The following is a 21,923-nucleotide window of genomic DNA, read 5'->3' on the forward strand; positions in this document are numbered from 1 at the left end:
TCGTGTGGTTAAAAGTGTAACTATGTGTAATGAAGATTGTGTCGATGATGATGATGTTGATGAAGATGATGATGACGACATAGATGATGATGATGATGATGATGATGTGGTCATTGTTGCACTACCCTTACCTTCTTTTTTAGCGGCGCTAGCCGCTCTATACGGATATTAGCCCTCTATACCTGGCTTTTGCGTCAACGTTCTGATTGGTCAGGCTCGCCAAGGTTCTGATTGGTCAGGTCCGTCAACGTTCTGATTGGTCAGGCTCGCCAAGGTTCTGATTGGTCAGGTCCGTCAACGTTCTGATTGGTCAGGTCCGTCAACGTTCTGATTGGTCACTATTCATGACATCACTATGTTACTATTCATGACATCACTATGATGGTTCTGTTCAGATCTTTTGAAATCAATGTAGACACTGAATTTTGGATTATCCAGTTTGTTTCCAAAAATATCTCTAAATAACCTTTCAGTTTTGTCATTGCATTTTATTTCAATGAAACTGCGGATGTTGGCATCAATAATGGCAACTCCATTTTCAAACATCATTTGTTCACAGCAACAGCACGGAAAGATTGGACCATATTTCACTGCCCCTCTGAAGATTTGTAGCCTCTCTTCTTGTGTATATCCTGTTTTAATCCTGGCTCCTTTTGTCCTGGCTCCTTTTGTATTCCCGGTGCTATCCTTTTTTGCCCTACTTCTGTTAATTACTTGTTTCTGTTCAGAGCTCATTATTTTAGCCTTCCTGAGTATCTTGGGTCCTGAGATTTTGTTTTTATCAACTTTGTTCTCTTCAAATCCATATTTCACTGCCCCTCTTACAATGACATCACTATGATGTCAAGGTTTATTTTTTATTACCTCATGTTTTTTTTTGTATATATTTTTATTTTCTCATGCTTTTCCCCCTTCTTTTTTTGTATGTATTTTTAACGGCGATGGTCCTGCTCTATACCTGGCTTTTCCGTCAACGTTCTGATTGGTCAGGCCCGTCAACGTTCTGATTGGTCAGGAAAGGGAACTATTCATGACATCAATATTATATCATGAATACAAAATTAGATGGTTTATATAAACTGTAAAAGTCCGGAACATAAACACTCTGGGTACGGCTTATAAATTGTATAGACTAGAAGCTCGCCCCCGCTACGCGGGGGCTCGCGTCTAGCCCGCGGCCACGCCCACCTAGCGCCCGCGGCCACTTGGCAACTCATATAAGTGGCGTAGCGTCATGAGGGTCAGTGGGGCCGTGGCTCGGTCAGTGAAGACCCTGTAGTGCGGATGATATGTGGCATAGAGGGGCAGATTGTAAATCCCCAGAGGAAACATCCGTGGGCTACCATTGGTTCAGCGATGTGTGCGGTCGCCCTGCGGCCCCTCCTCCTCCACCAATGTGCAGTATTGAGAGCCCTGACGTCACAACAATTGGAGCGATGGGCACTGCACTGTGGTTGGTTAGGGTACACCTAGGGCCCAGGTAGAACCCAGTTAAAGCCTGCATGGGCAAACCCAGGTAGGACCCGCCTTGGTCCCACATAAACATGGGTAGTTGGGGCCCACCTAAGGGCCAGGTAGAAGCTACTTACAGCCTGCATGGGCATCGCAGTTGGGACTGAAGTGGATGCCGCTGACATTGCTGACATGGGGTCCATATGGTTTAGCCCACCTTGAAACCATATGGGAACTACGCTGGCATGCTGGCTGTAATGCAAACGCTGCATCATACCTGCAGTGTGTAGTTTGATGTTGTGTGTGTAGCAGATATACCTGCAGTGTGTAGATCAATGTCCATATGAAAGTCAATGCCCAGCAGTGTTTTTTTTCCCCAGCAGAGTTTCTAGTGTCTCTGTCTCTCTCTGGAAGAGGTTGCACATGAACTCTGCAGCCGCACTGAGGCGCTCCAACACAAACACTCTGACATTAAGCTGCCTCACACAACAAACATCAGCACGACGCTGCTGTTTGTCCAAAAGACACAATATCTCCTCTCCCACCGACGTCATGTGTTCATTTTATCGACAGCCGTACAGACTCCTTTTGACACATTTTACCTCGTTTATCCAGCTCTCACTGACTCATCGGGCTGTTATTTTGCTGCGATCAAGTCAACGATGTGAGAGATTAGCTATCACAGACGGACGGACAGGGGGTGAAACATAGTCTTGCGCCATGCCTTTCGGCCTGGCGGAGACAAAAAAAAAAGGGAAGTAAAGGAAATGAGCATTTCTGCAACAGAAGTAGTCAACAAACTATACTATGAAAACATGGGCCACATTGTCAAAGAATGTAAGAAAGAGGCAGTCATGTAGAAAATAGCCGATCTACAAGCTTACAAAGCCTCTCAACGTGAGGCGTTTTGAGCTTGTAGATCGGCTATTTTCACAATATGTAGCCTACTTGTGGAACGGAGTCAAACAGAATGGGGGGGTCCCCAGATCAAGTACGTTTATTTGGGGGTGGGGGGGGGGCGGCGTGAAAGGGTTGATAAGCACTGCTGTAATCGGAGCGAAATTATCTGAAATGACTACATGACCATAATGCAGCCTAACATGCGTTGCACGGGGCGGTCCTGCCATTACGTTAGTTACTGTAGTTGCTGTGGAGCTACATAGTTCTCCAGAAGACACACACAAACATACACCATCTACAATGGACTAACTGAGCAGCAATATTGACATTCACCACACGAACGTGCATTGTTGACAAAGTGATTGCACAGCCGCTGCAGGCATGACAACCACGTTAGCGTTAGCGACATGGCAGCTATCACAGCGCCCTGTCCGTCGTCGCTGGGACTAACTGTGATGGCTACTGCAGTAACAGCAAGCTGTCTGCGATGCCATTGTCTGGAGACTGCTCTTAGCGTGACACGACCAATGAGAGTGAGCGCTGTAGTTGTTGCTAAGATACGGTGGCGTCTCTGCCCCATAGCTTGTAGATCTCTCACGCATGATTGGCGTAGGCTGCGTTGCCAGGTCTGACTGTTTGTATAAGCGATTTTGGGCTTATTTGGGTGCACTTTTGGGCTCGTTTCCATAGACCACGGCAGCGCTTATTTCTTTCCCGTGACCGATGTGGCAAAAAAAAGTGCAAAACGAACCATCCGGAAGTAAATTGCGAGATGAAATATATAGAACTTTTTGATTATTAGAGAAGGAGACACATGTGAAGGTTGAAAATGAAAGGTAGGAGATTATATAGTTTTTCATGAGGGATTTTTGTAGCAAGTTGTGAGAGAATTGGGCCACTCCTGTGGGCGGGGGGCTGATTAGAACCATTGGGGTTTGAAAGGAGACGCTCTCTGTTTGAGTGATAAGATTATTTCATAACACATACATATCTTTCTGGTACCACATTTATACACACACAAAGTTTATTTTTTAGGTACCCACTCTATCAGCTATGACAGATCAGTTTTTGCCACTTACCTTGGAATGCATTTGGTGATTCGCTTCCAATGGCACTATTTAGTGCCACTGGAAGCCTTGAAATACATTTACAGAGATTTAATATTGTTTCTCTAGTAGAAACACATATCTATGACAAAATATATCAAAGGCGCCGCTACCTTCACACAGGTGTGATTTTTTAACTATTTCCACCCAGGTGACAGAGATTCTCCACTCCAGACCTACAGTAGATCAGGATGGTTCATTGGTTGGAGTGGAGTGGACATGGATTGGGGGCTGGTACAACAGTTGTGATCATTCAAATCCCAATGGACTTTGCTGTTAGCTTCCTGTTTTCAACGTGAAACCAGTGTTGCCAGTTACATGCAAGAGAGAAACAAGCAACCAGGTCAAAATTGTGTGTCACCACACACGCAATTTTGGTTTTAAATGGGAGTCATGGAGAAGTTCCAGTCTGAAGTCTATCAGTATGAAGATCAGACCACTACGCCGAAAAGGCAACCAGGATGAAAACACAGATGTCTAGTTTCATCGTAGCACATGTCAGGATTCTAATCGGTTAAGACCAGTTTATATTGTTTCTTATATGACCGTGTCACTCGATTTTGCGTTAGGAAGGACAATAACACTAAAATGATTTGAATCAGTGAATCTTTGAATCTTCTTCTTGTAATTTTATTGCTGTCACAACATTTAGGAGGCAAGGATTACAACAGCTTTATTGTAAGTGCATGTGACAATAAAAAGAAAACCTTATGAGACCATTGTTCTATACAACCCTGTTATCTGCTGTCTGTTGGAGACGCTTGACACACATAGTATTTAACATGAGAGAGAAATTAACATAAGACATGATCCATAACATCATAAAGAATCATGTTTCCCAGAAGCTACCAGTGAATTGTTTAATCATTATTGGCCAATATGGAAATTAGAATTTCCGGAGGGTGGGGCTTTACCAGGCTAACACTGAACAAGAAGTGACACCAAATAATGACCCGGGCTGATTAGCTGGGGAATTGACATTTAGAACAATGAAAACTAGAACATGAACATAACATAGAAATACAACACCTAGACAAAACAGGCAAAGTCTGTGACATGTACACACTGAACGGGTGGTGAAAAAGGCACAAAAATGACTCAACTTTCTCAGGAGACTGAAGAAGTTTGGCATACAATAGGCCCCAAAGTATTGCAGGCCTTCTACAGAGGTACCACTGAGAGCATCCTGACTGAAATAATGAAATATATGGTAGACGAGCACCATATATGTCTAAGAGTTATAAAAGTTTTTTTTTATTACTCAGGTAGGTAAATACAGTATATTGCAGTATACCATCCCAGACAGTTGGAACAGCTGAACTGATTGAAAACAATCAGAGAGCCATATTGCTTTGGTCAGCACAATTTATCATTACAATGAACATGACCATTGCACATTTTTTCCTGAACAATTTTATGAAGTGACAGTGTGACAAAGTGGGTGAGATCTTTCTGTTACTCACTTTTACTCCCTGGTACTCCATGGTTTAAAACAGTGATTCTCAATGTTTTTTGTATTTCAAGGACCCCCAAATTATATGCATCAGGCCATGGACCCCCATTTTGATTTTTTTTATCTCGGGTTCCCAATCAAAGAACATTTTTATTGTTAGACATGCTTTCATAACATGTATTCATCGTGCTCTATGGTAGGGCATGCAGAGACCACTGGAGGGACAGGTGCTCAAAGATCATAAAAGGGCACATTAAGTGCAATGATTTTTGGAGGGACCTTTTTGGGGGGTTCTTCGTGCCATTACATACCAGAAATGTAGTACATAATGGGAGCAAGATGTTCCACAATAACTTGGCCCATGTCATTCCTACTATTACCCCCCTATCTCCTCTGCCTCCTGCACCTCTACCACAAACAGCCAAACATGTTTCTGTCAGGACAACTCATAAATGGAAAAAGACAACTCATGAAGGATAAGATATATTTATTGAATATAAAATGAGCAATATATTTATTATGGTTTGGCAATGAATTGGATCTGCTTTAAGGTACTCTGATAAAGCACATTTCCCAACCATAGGGCCTCCAAATCCCCCGTACATAAACAGCAGATCCAAAACAACAGGTGGTAGGCATGGGGTGGTGGAGGGTGAGCAGCAATTTAGCACAGCAATGAATTGAGCAGCAGGGCAGCAGCAGTGTGTGCAGCCAAAGCAACGGGATGAGAAGTGCAGACTTCCAGCTTAAATAGAGCGGTCTGAGAATGAAATGAGTGTTAGTGGATGAGTGGATGAGTACGTGGAGCTGATGCGGTCCAATGGTAGGCCACCAACAACTGCACTTCCCTGACAGAACTTGCTCTGCGCATGTCTGTGACAGGTGCGACGCTCATTAACTTTAAGATGAGGGCAAACTAAAGCCAGGACCAGTTGACTTATAGCGGTTTCAGACTATGGTTTCGGGTGCGCACTCCAGACCGCTCCGTTTCCGAGTGCGCTTGGCTGGCCAGCATTCACACTGGCCAAGTCTCTAACGCGCCCGAATACGCTTGCATATATACCCCCGATCCTATAGGTGGCGGCACGCACATAGTGCTTCGCCAGTGGACACAGACGTCATCAACTATGCGACAATGTTTGTGCTGGTCGCGCATAAATATAGGGTTGCCGCTGGTGAGGCGAACGGCCTTCTGGAGAGAGTCAGGAGCGCACTGAGCGCACAGCGACGTGAGCGCACAGAAGTCAAGGCACAGACTGCTGTGTTGTTGACGCGCGTGTTGTTGACAGACAACGGATGCACGCTTATGAGAAACAACACAAATAAAACCTGGTGAAACACGTGTGTGCATTTGCGCAAGATGAGGATACAGGAAACATTCAGTCTAAATGTCCAGTTTGCTAACCTTCACAACAACTACTACTTTTGTATTTGAAACCTTACATTTCTCTAAATATTATAAACTTTCACGACAGCTTAAGTACAAAAATATATAATTTATGAAAAGGCAACTAGCCTATACAGTGAAGTCGGACTGAATGACTGAAACCTTGTATTGTGAATTGTACTTCCATGTACTGTTTCTCATGTCTTACTAAATAAAGTAACGTCTTCTCTTTTTTTACTCTCTTTGTGTGGGGATTATCTGGCACATGTATGTATCTGTTATGAAAGAGAAATTGCATCATGAGTGAAACGGCTATAGTCCATGGGAAACCATAAACCTACGTAGGCCTACATCTAAATGAGTTATATTTACTTACAAATTTCAAATTACAAAGCCTTATAAGCTATATATTTCTGGGATGCATAGTAGCTGAAACTCCACAAGATATCCACAAGATATACTATTATATATATATATATATATATATATATATATATATATATATATATATATATATATATATATATATATATATATATATATATTGTTGCTGTCATTATATGGCCATGACACGGCCTCTCTTTCTATCTCGCGCTCTCATTCTATTTCTGTATGTAATGTTTTATATAAATAAATAAAAATGTTTTATATATAAATATTGCGGGTTTTAGCGCATCATCCCGCGGGTTCATTTTATAATTTAATGATGAAATTAAACCGCGGGATCCGGCCATGGTTGAACCCCTGTGGATTGATCTGCGACGTCTTTTTGTTGACTGTTTTTGGCGAGTTTATATACCGTCACCTATTCCAAATAGCGGGCCACTTCCGTCAAACAGTACGCTTGCTTTCACACTGCAGCGTACCGTCTCCGAGGACGCATGATTCGGATCCGAGACTGCCTCCGGAGGTGGTTTCGGGAACGGAACGGGGATCCGTTTCGGGGAACGATACGCAACGTTCACACTACCACAACATCAGCCAAGTGGCCCAGGGTGCGCACCCGAAACCATAGTCTGAAACGGCCCTTAGTTGACTCCCATGTATAACGCACAAACCTTTTTTTTTTTTTTTTTTTTTTTTTTTATTGCGCTCTTTTTCTCTCTAAGCACCTTAGCGTCTATAAGTATATCATGCACAGTATACATACATTGCTGCTATGCTCAGGCACCTTAGTTTGTCTCTTATCTCAGGTACTTTGTAAATATGTAGATAACTTGTTTTTGGCCTTCTATTGTTCTCTTGTTGATCTCCTTCCCACTTGCCCCTACCCCTCTTCTTCTTCTCTCTCCCCACTCTTCTTTCTACGGAATCTAACGTTGCGATGGGAGTGATGTACAAAAACGAATTTCACCCACTTTTTTTACCTTGTAAACCTGTGATGTGACAATAAACCTGATTCTGATTCTGATTCTGATTCTGACTTAATTGTCTCCACCAGGCCGAAAGGCATGGCGAGAGAGTATGTTTTGCACCCTGTCCGTCCGTCCGTGTGTCCGTGTGTGTGTCCGTCTGTCTGTGAGCAGCTAATCTCCGGCACCGTTGGCTTGATCGCAGCGAAACTGTGCGCACACACTCCCTGGATGCCAATTCAGAAATTCTGCACCAAATTTTTCACATGGGCATGTTATAGCGCCACCAGGACGCCGCTTTTTGCAAAACAAATTATTTTATAGTATCCTACAGATTTTATCCAAACGTCACGCAAATCGGTACACAGTATCGCTATAGCCATACAACCAAACTTCTTTGTTTTTCATTTTTCATATTCCATCCTGATTGGCTGTGAATGGCTTCCAAAGTTTGCACAAGTGCTCCGTTTTGCACAAAATGCCTCAAATCATGAACACAGCATGCAATTTCCGTGAAATCTTGCACGCACATTCTCACTAGGCCGGGGAATAGTGATGCGGGTCAGGTTTTTTCACAACCCGCCCCGCACGGGAACCCAACCCGTCCCGCAAAAAATGAATATAAATCAAAGACTCGTCCCGCAACACACACAAGCAAGTCCATTCAATTGCTTTCCAAAGAGAGAGAGAGAGAGAGGGGGACAGAGGGAGAGAGAGAGAGATCGTGATTGCGTCGTGATCTATAACCCGTCCGCCCGCCCCACGGTTCAACCCGCGGGACCTGCGGGTTACGGGTCGGCCCACTTATCACTACCGGGAAAGAAATGCCACTTGAAAAATGTCAAATCAGCCTCATGGTGCCGCTATAACAGGCCGATTTGTGTTTTTACCTACTGTATAACTGCACCGATCTGAGTAAAACGTTGTATGTGCACTCCCTAGAGGCCAAGGAAAAACCTTTGCCCTGCATTTTTCACATCTGCCATTTATAGCGCCACCAGGAGGCCGACTTATGTAAAATATATTTTTGGATATTACTCCTTCAGATTTTATCCAAATGTCACGCAAATCGGTACACATGATCTCTATAGGCATGTGATCAAGACGGATCAGTTAGATTTTTCATATACCATCTTGATCGGCTAAGATTGTCATCTTAAGTTTGCAGGATGCGTTTGCTGTGAAACTTTGCACGCACATCTGCACTACGTTGAAGAACAAATGCTACCCTTTCTACATTGCCCTATTATAGCACCACCAGTAGGCTGATTTCTGAAGAAAAAAAAATGTCATCATATTACTCGGACGGACGGACGGACAGGGGGTAAAACATACTCTCTCGCCATGACTTTCGGACTGGCGGAGACAATAACTATTAGAGTGAAATTGTTCAATCCCCCCCCCCCCCCCTCTCTGTACGTGCCTGGGTAACATTGCTATTGTAACAGTGTAATTTGTAACTTAAAGGTAGGGTAAGTCATTTGCAATTATTCAAATAATTGCAAAATGGGTCTATGTTCTGATAGTAATCGTTACTATAGAGTGTCCTGTCCATATAAGGAGTCTCCAATGTCTCTCCAGCTCTTTATTAAACAGAACATGCATTTTCAGTGCTATCTCCTGATTGGCTTAAAATGTGTCACCTACCTGAAAATGGACTACATTCTTTTTACTAAAGAGCTGGAGAGACCCTGTGACCGAACAAACGCTCTGTAGCAATGATTACTATCAAAATATAGTACTTTAACCTTTTTAACAAAAAAAAAAGAAGACTCATTGAGTGCCAATGATGTCTTTTGACAGCTGTTTTCAGCGTGCCCTGAGTGCCAATAACGTCTTTTGACGTCTCCTATAAAAAATATATATATATTTTTTTAAATGTTATTTTTTTTGTTTTGTTTTTTCTCAAAGGAACTAGGAGATAACGCTATTCAAAAAGTTGCTGCTCCATTCACTTCAATGTTAAAAAATAAACAGAGATTTTTTTTTTAGTGAGACATGCCATTTTTAAACATCAAAAAACACATGTCAACGAGGTCACAATGACATTGAAATAAGTCTGGCACTGAATGATTGTCACACTGCATCTTCAAATTGTCCTCCACACTCTAAACGGACGTAGCAATTTATAATATTCACCAATAACATCAAAACTACTGTACAAGAACAATATTGGTGTAACCACAAGATTTGCTGAATATATTTTCACATTGATAGATAATAAAGTAGAAAAAGTGCTCCTCGGAGCACAGGTCTCCGCCAGGTCAGGTAGGTTAGTGTGGGCCAGCAATGTTCAGAATTCGGCAATCAGGTTGGAATGTGAAAAAAGGCAGAACGGACGGATCCGTCTTGATCACTTAACTAAACAGATCATTTGTACTGATTTGTGTGATGTTTGGACAACATTCGTAGAAGTGATATAAACTCTATATAAATAAATGGGCCTCCTGGTGACGCTATTAATAGGGCAATGTTGAAAGGGTGGCATTTGTGGCCTCAACATAGTGCAAATATGCATGCAAAGTTTCACCACAATCGGACGCTGCGTTCATGATTTGCAACATGTTGTTGAAAACGGGCCACTCCTGCAAACATTAGATGTCAATCTTAGCCAATGAGGATGGACTATGACAAATCTAACAGATCCGTCTTGATCACATGACTATATAGATCATGTCTTCTGATGTGTGTGAAATTTGGATCAAATCTGAAGGAGCATTATCGTAACATGTGTTTTATATAAGTCGGCCTCCTGGAGGCGCTATAATAGGCAGATGTGAAAAATGCAGGGCAAAGGTTTTTCCTTGGCCTCTAGGGAATGCATACAAAGTTTTACACAGATCGGTGCAGTTATAGGTAAAAACACAAATTGGCCTGTTATAGCGCCACCATGAGGCAGATTTGAAATGTTTCAAGTGGCATTTCTTCCTCTGCCTAGTGAGAATGTGTGTGCAAAATCTCACGGAAATTGCATGCTGTGTTCATGATTTGAGGCATTTTGTTCAAAACGGAGCACTTCTGAAAACTTTGGATGCCATTTTTAGCCAATCAAGATGGAATATGAAAAATATGAAATACCCGTTTCGTTTAATGACTATAAAGATACTGTGTACCGATTCGCGTGACGTTTGGACAAAATCTGTAGGAGTACTGTCAAATTTTTTTTTTAGCAAAAAGCGGCCTCCTGGTGGCGCTTTAACAGGCCCATGTGAAATATTTGGGGCGGAGGTTCTGAATTGGCATCCAGGGAGTGTGTATGCACAGTTTCACTGCGATCAAGCCAACGGTGCCAGAGATTAGCTGTCCACAGACGGACGGACAGACAGACAGACAGACAGACAGACAGACGGACGGACGGGGTGCAAAACATACTCTCTCGCCATGCCTTACGGCCTGGCGGAGACAACTACAATGCAACCTTATGAATTGGCATTTCATTTTGAAACCTTGGCTTGTGCCACCTACTAAAAAATACTTTTTGATTGACCTTTGAGATCATTGCTAGTGCCACACTCTCTCCAGATAGTTTATTGTCCAATATACAGCCACAGTAAGAAACTTCTCATTGGCAGTAACTTCATAGTCACCTGCTACCACTCTGAACTCAGATGACTTCTTTGTTTTCCATTGATTAGACCCAGAGAATATTGACTCTCTAAAGATGGAGAGACATTGTCTGATTTTGTGAAGTCATTTTTCTATCTCTATAATTTGATGAGAGATAGACTAGGATAACAATCATAAATGAAAAGGAACAATTTCAGGCTGACTTCATGTTATTCTCCTACAATTCTGGAAATATCTATCTGTCTGTCTGTCTGTCTGTCTGTCTGTCTGTCTGTCTATCTGTCTGAGTTTGGTCCAGTGCTTCAAAAAAGGATTTGGACAAACCTCAGCTCACTCAGAACAGGGCAGCACGCCTCGCTCTACGCTGCTCTGGGAGGAGTAGTGTTGAGTGGATGCATGCTGCACTGTCTTGGATGAGAGTGGATCAAAGGTTGGCTTGTAGCCTTGTGACATTTTTATTTAACATCTGTCATACTGGTAAACCCGCACATTTGTTGTAACAAATACAACCCACCAATACCAGACATGGCTATGCCACAAGACAGGCTATGGGTGGTCACTTTATCCCGGCCTTAATACCAAGAACTAATGTGCTTAAGAGAACGGTAATGTATAGAGCAGGAACACATTGGAATGGGCTACCGCCACATATAATAAGGATAGACAATAAAGCAAGCTTCAAAAATAAATGAAAGGAAGCTGTGATTATTAAAATAGTTAGATTTAGTTAGCTTGTTTAATGTTTGAACTATGATTAATTGTATATACTATTATGTTGTATTTCTTTTGTAATTATTTATGTTTTGTTTGTAATTTCTTGATTTGCAAACTAAAAAGTAATATACTATGTAATCATTTATAGAATTTGTGAAGATCGAAATCTTCAATCATTTTTGTTTTGTTTTGACTGTGTGTGTGTGTGTGTGTGTGTGTGTGTGTGTGTGTGTGTGTGTGTGTGTGTGTGTGTGTGTGTGTGTGTGTGTGTGTGTGTGTGTGTGTGTGTGTGTGTGTGTCAGTTGAATTGCTGTAGATGCAGATTGCTCAGAAAATAAAACAATCAACCTACAGTACCTTAAAATCCCAGGTATGTGTGTGTGCGTGTGCGTGTGCATGTGCGTGTGCGTCGTGTGTGTGTGAGAGAGAGAGTTCTCGCCCCTCCTGTTTTTATGCGAGAGCTTCTGGGAACTCAGATTAATGAGAGAGAGAGTAGGGGGGGGGGGTATTTTTTGATGATTAGACTAATTTGCCCAATCTCTTTTTATTACGGACCTGCGTAAAATGTATTGCTATTGGGCAATCATGAATACAAGTTTGTGCTCCACCTCCACCTGACAGAGACAAATCACTTATCAAGTATAGACTGCTGGGCAACCCTGGTCAATGATGTGGTTAAGTGCTTAAAATACTGCTCTATACTACATTTTTATTACACCACAAGTTCATCTTCAAAATACGTAATCAGCTTTCAGAAAATAATATTGCATGTGTGTGGATTTGAGCTACTGGTGATCGGCTGAATTAAGGAATGATCTTTGATACGGTTTACATTTATTTATACAGGAGATCACAGAAGGAGAGATATACAGTGTATATGAGGTTTGAGGGTTATATGAATGGACCCTTTTGGGTGCATTTTTTATTCACCTCAAATTAAACTTAAGATTCTGATGTGTGATAGCTGTTCATTGTGGAGATCGCTTCTCCTACTTATAAAACGTACCTGCTCCTCCATCTTGGAAACGATCAACGTGCAGCATGTATCCGTAGGCCTCTGAGTCGACTTCAAATGAACTGTACTGGGTGAAGGCACTGCTCCCAATCACACTGAAGTCCTCCATGTCCACTCTCAACTCGGTTCTTCTGTAAGTCAGGTGGTTGAGATTCTCCAGGCCTGTACATAAAAGTACATAAAAACATACACGGCATGTAACAGGCAGTGCAGGTATAAGTGTCTTGCAAAATATGTGGGCCATGGACAATATTTTACCAAATGAAGAAAGCTGTAACAAATTCCCTCAGAATGTTGTGTCTATCTATCAACCATTATGCCATGTACTTTATGGTTACATCTCTGCTCCTGTTGTTAGCACATGTTTACTCAACATATTGTAGCTTCTCACCAAGCCAGTATATTCTCTATCAGCATAGCCAAAACCTCTCTTGTAATGGTCCCAGGGTCTGTAAAATGACACCGTCCATCCGTCTTTGAAAAACCTTAGCAGTATAACATGTGGAAGTGAAAAACAGAAAAACAGGGAGACAGAAGGAGCTAAATCCAGAGACGGAATATATGTATGAATTTGAAGCTCTGCTTCTGGTGCATGCGTAAACTGAAGCAATAATTGACACTTAAAGGCCTTATCAGCTAACTTGGTGCCACCCATTGCAATGCATGCAGTTAACTTTTTCTGCATAATGTATGACACTTCGGTGAAATTAAAATACATGCATCCGGCAGGACATCTCTATTTCATCCATTTCAAAGACATGCAGGGCTAGAAATAAACTGTTTTAACACCGTCCCAAAACAATCAACAAATGATAATACATTTTCTCTCCTTTTCAACAAAATAGCTTTCTTCCCATTGTTCCCAATGTAATTTTGTTAAATGAAACTCAGGTGCATTTCAAAATAAAATCCCTGTTGCCTAATCATTTTATTTCAAATACCAGTAGTAGCTTGCTAATCAAAATGACGCTTATTTTGAAGTGTGACGTTTCTGAAGGTACTGCAATTTCTATCAATTTTGACGCTGGTCGGGAATAAACGTCTGTAATCTGCTGGAGTAGCAGTGATGGACGAAGAACTCAACAACAAAGTAGTCAGTAAAGACACTAATGGTCTAATATTACTCAACTCCACTGCAAGTGAAATTTGCTCTGACAAATTACTACTTGAGTTAAGTACTGGAGAATTTGCTTAAAAAAATGTCTATTCAAAAGTTTCTAAAATAATTCAAAAGTACAAATTGCAAAGTACATCTTTTTAACATCAATTCATTGCTGTTTGAATTTTTTTTTTTTACATTTTCCACATGTCAAATAGTTTCCCGAACGTATCCAAAAATAGCAATAATAGTGAAAATAGCAGATCTACAAGCTCACAACACATCTGAGCTTGCAGATCTGCTATTTTCACTGTCTTTGAAAATGACAACTTTGAGGGATTTATCTACGTTACTCATAGACAAACATTTAATTACTTACTCATAGAACCATTTTTATCTAAAAATAAAATAGACAAACACAAGTACACCACCAGTTTGACAAGAATTATCATATTTTATTGGATATTGAACACATACCAATAGACAAATGCTATAGAGGCAACTTTTGGCTTCAGTTATTTATCAGAAAATAATTATTAGTTTCAATTCAAATATATAAAAAAAAATGTATACAATTAGCATTGGTTAAACATCAAAGGGCTGTTATATCATAAGCCGGAGGAATGAGCAACACTATCGAGTAAAAAAAACATCAACATTCATGAGTAGGCAGTAAATAATCACAATGGTAGTTTAAACAAATATATACAAACTATGCTTTACAGTAATACATTCTTCTGGAACATACAATTATGTTTGTTGAATCAGTGCAATCAATAATACAATTCAAATAAAGGGGTCATATCATTTTGTTCTCATGTCACCATTTCAGGCATTACTATCATTATTTAAGTCCTATCCAATCCTAAACTTCCCTTACATTAAAGTGGAAATATTCCTACTACTGTGTCATAGATTGGATTTAAAAAAATCTGACTCAGTGGGAATATTTCCACTATTCACATCAGTCCTGTATGTTGCCTGGTTCTTATGAGAACAGTTACAGAGAAAATACAAGTGGTAAAATGGAGAGAAGGAGCAGGGAAAACAGATTGGATCTTCCACTGATCACATTGCTAGAGTTGTACACAAATCCTGGCTGGTTGCTGGTGATGTGTTTTTTGATCCAGCTCTGATACCGGGACACTCTGGTATAAACGTCAGGCTTGTTATATTGGGCACAATCTTGTGCCCAATGTCCGAAGTTCATAACTCCACCCTGGATCCAGCGATTATCCTGTTTGACCACCAACGGGCCTCCTCCATCTCCCTGTGAAAGAAGCACAAAATGAATGTTTGCCATATTCCACCATGATTCAGTAAGCATACCACATTGCACAAGCACAACCAGTGGTGTAAAAAGTGCTAAAATATTTTACTCAAAAGTATCAATACTGCAATATAGAAGTACTCTGTTACAAGTAAAAGTCCGGAATTCAAAATGTACTTGAGTAAAACAACAATACAAAAGTATTGGTATCAAAATGTACTTAAAGTACCAAAAGTAAAAGTACTAAAATGTTTGAAAATAGCAGATCTACAAGCTCACATTGATGCGACGCGTTGTGAGCTTGTAGATCGGCTAATTTCAAATAGCCTATGTATGAAATAGGGCTGCAGTGGTTTTATAACATAATAATTTATAAATGCAAAGTAACAAGTAACTAAAGTTTTCAAATAATTGTAGTGGAGTAAAAGTACAATATTTGTCTCTGAGATGTAGTGGAGTAGAAATAAAAGTATTGGAAACTGGAAATACTCAAGTAGGGTAGAACCGGTACGAACGGCGCGGAGGGACGGTTGCAAGTCGGATTATTTTCCCAGTTCTGATCAAAATTGGCGGAGTTGAAGCCACTTTTGTGTATTTCCACATCGTAGTAAAAAATACCCTATTTGAGTGTTTTCCATTTGTACTGCTGTGTTTATTTGGTGCCGATTTTAAATGGATTTTGTCTGTTAGGCTAATCTGTGGGCTAACTCTCAGAGAAGGTTCCATTGAAAAATATTCATTAGCTTTTGTGCTATAGCAAAACATCCGGGGAGGGCAAGGAGGGACGGACGGCGCATTAAGCCACTCGGTGCATTACAGAGGGGCGAACGGCGCATGTCTTGGCACAAAGTTGAGGAAACAGACAGAGGCGACATTAACATGATACATTTATTTGACTATCAGCATGGTCATTTGCTCGTAGGATTCTACTGAAGCATCAATGAGAGTTAGATGCCAGAAATGTAACTTATGTGCTTGTTAGAGGACATTTCATCCGACCGCGCCGTCCGCCCCCCATGTATGCACCGTTCGCCCAGACTGGTGGCCGTGTGCGGAGAGTAGCGCAACGTCACTTTACTTACCGATTGCGTTGGACTCGTTTCACTAAAATGAAAACGGACTGCAGGTAATGGGACAAGTGTCTCTTGTTCACAAAAAAGTATGGTTACATGAAATTAATTAATCTCTGTGCAGGGAGGGAAATAGAAAAGGGTGCGTCATTCGTCCCCGCCCTCCCCTAACAAGTACAAATACCTCAAAATTGTACTTAAGTACAGTACTAAGTAAATGCACTTAGTTACTTTCCACCACTGAGCACAACATGTGCTCAGTGACATGACAGAATGTGTTCTGTCTAATAATGACATGACAATTATATGACATACCGGACATGCACCATTTCCTCCTCGACCAGCACACATTATGTTGTCAGTGATGAATTTTCCATAGGTATTTTTACATTCATTATTGGACACAACGGGCACATCCGCTTGCTTCAGCGTCTCTGGATTGGGCAGAGGAACTGGAAGAGAAGACGTGTTTTTTCTGTATAAGTAATGATAACTACACTTTATTAGGCACACGCACGCACGTACACACACACACACACACACACACACACACACACACACACACACACACACACACACACACACACACACACACACACACACACACACACACACACACACACACACAGAATACTGAATACTGTAACTGCTTCTGGGTTCCAGTCTGATTGAAGAACTCACAGAATATCTAATATAATATACAATATGTTTCATATTACAGTCACTGAACATGCTGATGAAGTCTCACCGTTAATGTGGATAAAGCCCCAGCCAGTAATCCAGGCCGTGCTGTCATCGCTAAAGACACTTCCGTCTGCTGCCAGACAGACAGGTCGGATGTAATTGGTCAATGTAACCGAGGAAGAGAGCTTTAACAAAGCAATGTTGTTGTCAACAGTTTGGTTGTCATACATGAAGCCAGGGTGTGTGATGATCTGGGACACGGATGCGATCGTCGAATTGGGATTGGAACCCTGCAGAGAATGTAGTCCAAGGTACACTGTGACACTACTGGCGTTGTAACTGAGTGTGTGGTTGGAGGGAGAGAGAGAGAGTGAGAGAGAGAGAGAGAGAGAGAGAGAGAGAGAGAGAGAGAGGTCAGTGGTTACAGGCGGAACATAGCGTTAAATAAACATGAATCAACCTACAGTATTATGTAACATGTCTGATGCTAAACTGGCTTTAGGAACGGTCACGAAATAGTCAACTCCATGCCTCACTAGTCACACAAACATAGTGCTTGGGCCACAATCGGTTCCACCAATCGCTATGCAGTAGGCTGTGTGCCATTCTTTAGCATATCTACTTCTGTGTTAGTATATATATTTTTTTGTATTTTAACTCTGTGCTTAGTAGTCAATATATGATCCTTGTTTGTGACCTGCAGCGTGGCTAACAGGCTAATATAGACTGCTAAGATAATAATGGTTCCATCCCTGGACAGGTTACTCACAGTTAACATGTGTAGTATTATTAATCTAAATTAAAATCAGCAGGGAAAAACTAATGATTGACATGTGGAATGAAGATATTTTCTTTTCCCAAATCCCCTTGGGAATGTTAATATTCCCTAGTGGGATAGAGAATATTAAAGGGTCTACACCATGAATTTTAACTTTTTCTTCATTTTTGTGTGTTTTTGGTCTCCCCCACCTCTCTTCTGTTCCAACAAATACCCGACTTCGAGCATGCAGGCTTTCATAGGCTATCTGTGTTTTTTATGTAAATTGGTCTGAAAACAGTCCGTCAGATTTGTTCCCCCACCCTACGTCACGTCTGGGAACAATTCCTCCCGTTTTTCAGTTCTAACCAAAAAAAATAAAATAAAAAAAATAAATAAAAAAGTTTTTTTTTTTTTTTTTTTTTTTTTACTTTTTCCACACAGAACCAGGACATAACATGCATACAAACTGGCTCAATAGCGCCCCGTGCCAAACAGGACAATGTGGTATTGCAGGTGAAAGTGCTTTAAAAGCCAGAGAGAAGTTAGTTGGAATGAGTATATCTGAGGCTTGATTTAGGCTCAAACCTTTTGAAAAACGTTTGAAGGACATAAACAATATGATACAAAATATTATTATTATTTTTTAAATTCATGGTGTAGCTCCTTTAACATTCCCAAGGTATTGATATTCAAATTCCCTGTAACACTAATACTTGTCCTAGTGGCTCACATGTAGATCTGTGTAACATTTTATGCCTTTTCTTTTCCAGTAATTCTTTCCAAAGCAAATTCTGGAGTGTTCATTTCACAGTGTAGCTACAACATATATAGATGCAGACATGCATTTTTAAAGGAATCACACAGCTACTGTCACATTATAAGCAGGGTTAGTCTTATTGTAAGGAGTACAATAATATCCAGAGTAAAATCTCACCCTTTAACGCATGAAGCAGCAGTCATGATCCACATGTCATTAATGAGGCTTCCTCCACAGGAACCTAACCATCCAGAGTCCTCAGTACTGACAACCAAGGCCATCCAGGGCCATGCTCCTTTTACAGCATTAGAACCTCCCACGATCCTTGGATTGAGCGGAGCCACGCCGCACACTGCGAGGAAATGCAACAAGACAAACAGATTGTGTAAAACAAGTCATGCAAGACTTTTTCATGTCAAGGACCCCCAAAATGATATGCATTTGGCCCCATCTCAAAATATTTTGTTCCAGGGGGTCCCAGAAGCAAAGATTTGAGTTAAAAATGTTCGCTTTAAATATATATATATATTCAAAGATTTGCATGCGTTTTCACATTTTTTTCAAAAAATAGCAGATCTATAAGCTCATAGTGCGGCACTCGGTGCCGCGCTATGAGCTTGTATATCTGCTATTTTTGAATAGTTAAAGTGTAAAATAATGCTTTTTAGCTGAAATCAAAAAATGCCAGGTCTTGGTTTTTAAAATAAATTGTTGTTAGGATAGTATATGTTACAGAATACTCCTTAAAGCTCCTTCTGTTTCTCTGTGCTGGAATGACCTTCAGATAATTCAGAAGACAATTTAGATCCTGCCTTCCTGATCAACTTATTGATTGACTTATTTAAAAAGATTGGAAAAAAAATTAAAAAATCTAAAATTTCCCATACATTAAATGCAAATTCAAACATTTCTCAAAAGAATCTCATAAATAAACACTATTCAAAGAAATTCCATAAATTAGAAAAATAAAATGTTTAGCAGCAGTGAACATCTACAACTTGTAGACATTTGATGTCTCCCCAGGACCCAAACTATTGAAATAAGCCGATCTACAAGATACAAACATCGCACCGACGCGTTGTTAGCTTGTAAATCGGCTATTTTCACTAGTTTGGGTTCTGGGGAGACAGATTTCTCTTTTGGGTCTCGAGATAAAAGGTTTGGGAACCACTGAAAAATTCCTTGATAAAGATACTGGTGTCTTCCTTCCAGTCCAGCTTTCTATCCATTTGAGCACCCGGGTAAAGAGGGGACCGCCTGAACCGCTCGTCCTTTATTCAGGACGGGGTTTTTTTCTTTATAAAAATCAATAATGACCTTCTTAGCCTTGCCGCTATGAAGAACAAGGTGAGCTTTCTTGCACTATGTGACAAAACTGTTCACTGCACAGATTAAGGTGGGCATCACTCACTCCTTTCCTGTATGTAAATTGTATAAATGCTGTCCTAGTCCCTCCATCCACAATTCCTAATGGCGGGCCTGAGTTAATCAATAACACTGTGAGCCACACTACACTATCAATGACTTTATTGTTGTCAATATAAACGCACCAACTAAACTTTGATCAGACATCATTATTTTATTATCTCACTGATAATAAATACAAATTGAAAAAACTCGTTTTTTTCCTGTGTGCAACATTTTTCAACATACTAATTATTCATTACAAAATGGAAACCGTGTAGTTCAGGTATGTACTCTGTGGGTTGGATAAACATACCATTTACCTCACAGTGAATGTCAACTTAGTCATGGACTGAGTTGACTGTTTGTGTACAGTATTTTCACACACCAGAAATACATTTGTATTTGATTTTTTCATCGATTTTATTTGTTTTAGCACAATACACAAGAGGCCCGTATTGGTAACTAAAACTTGGCATAACAGTGGGTTATAATCATTCAGCAAGACGCAGAACTTCAATTGGGGAGTTTTATTGTAAAATCTTTTTTTCTTTTCTTTTCTTTTCTTTTCTTTTCTTTTCTTTTCTTTTCTTTTCTTTTCTTTTCTTTTCTTTTCTTTTCTTTTCTTTTTCCAATGTGGGATTGGGTCATGTACACTGTCATAAATATTTTAACAAAAGGAGAATGAATGAATGAATGAATGAATGAAAGTAGAACTCACCATCCAACTGTGCTCTGCCACCTGAGAAGTTGCAAGAATTACTGTTAGAGTGGTGACACAGAAACCTCTCCTGAAAGTTGTTACCAACTAAAATACATCCATATAGGTAGCTTAATGGGTAAGCAATATTTGTGTCATTCTAGATAGATTCACACATAATCTGGTCTGTACAAACATAAGACTTCCAATCTGGTTGTTACATTATATATATATATATATATATTACAATAATAATAATTATTATTATTATTTAAATAGCATTTGGAATATTGTGACGCTTACCATCAACCACTAAAGCTAAAATCACCACACAAATGGTCAGTCTTGACTCCATGATGTCCCTTGTCTCTACAGTGTGTGTAATCACAGGAAATGCTCCTGTGATTACACACACTGTAGAGACAGTAATAGGTAATAAATATGGGAGTTGTCTCTAAAGTGGAGGCGGGACGCTGTCCTTGCAAAACCCCTGATCCTCTGAACAGCACTATGTTTCTGTTTCATCTCTGTCAAAAAAGAGACTTTGAATATCTAATTGTTGTTTTTACTAACCAACGCTGAACACTCTTCATCACAGTTACAGTATATCAGCAATAAAGTGTCTAGTTATTCAAAGAGACAATCACCTCTTGTCTTGTTCCTTTGATGTCAAACAACTGTCTTTCCATAGCGTAATCTTGATTGCAAGTCCTGGTGGCATCATGCTTTGCAAGACGATCATACAGGCATATTTTAGTATGGCCCATGTAAACCACCAAATATACTATATCTTAAATGATGCATGATAAGTGACAGGTGGCCCTACATATGCTCCTGTTGTATCAAATCCCACTCATACTGTTCTTATTAAGAAAGGTGACTTTTAGTTTATAGTTTGCCCATAGACCAACGTTTAATTAAAAATTGACTTAATAAAGAATATGCTTCTCTGAATAAACTTGATGACATTTTCTTATCTGGCCTGCTGATAAAGTGGGTGCAATTGTTCAATCTCATTCTAAAGACAAATATATTATGAGGCCAGACGGAAATTAGAAACCAAATATTACAAGAGGCTCCATACAAATCTGTTGTCTGATATGTCAACAACGTGCAACAATATTTTAAGAAATGCTAGGATTGCCGAATGCATTAGTGATAATGAACTTGGATTCTTATTAGTGGAACATCCCCCTTTGACTAGATTTTTCACGGCACAACATACAACGGCAC

This window comes from Gymnoscopelus microlampas (assembly GCF_963454915.1).
Source record: "Gymnoscopelus microlampas genome assembly, chromosome: 11".
Classification (NCBI taxonomy): Eukaryota; Metazoa; Chordata; class Actinopteri; order Myctophiformes; family Myctophidae; genus Gymnoscopelus; species Gymnoscopelus microlampas.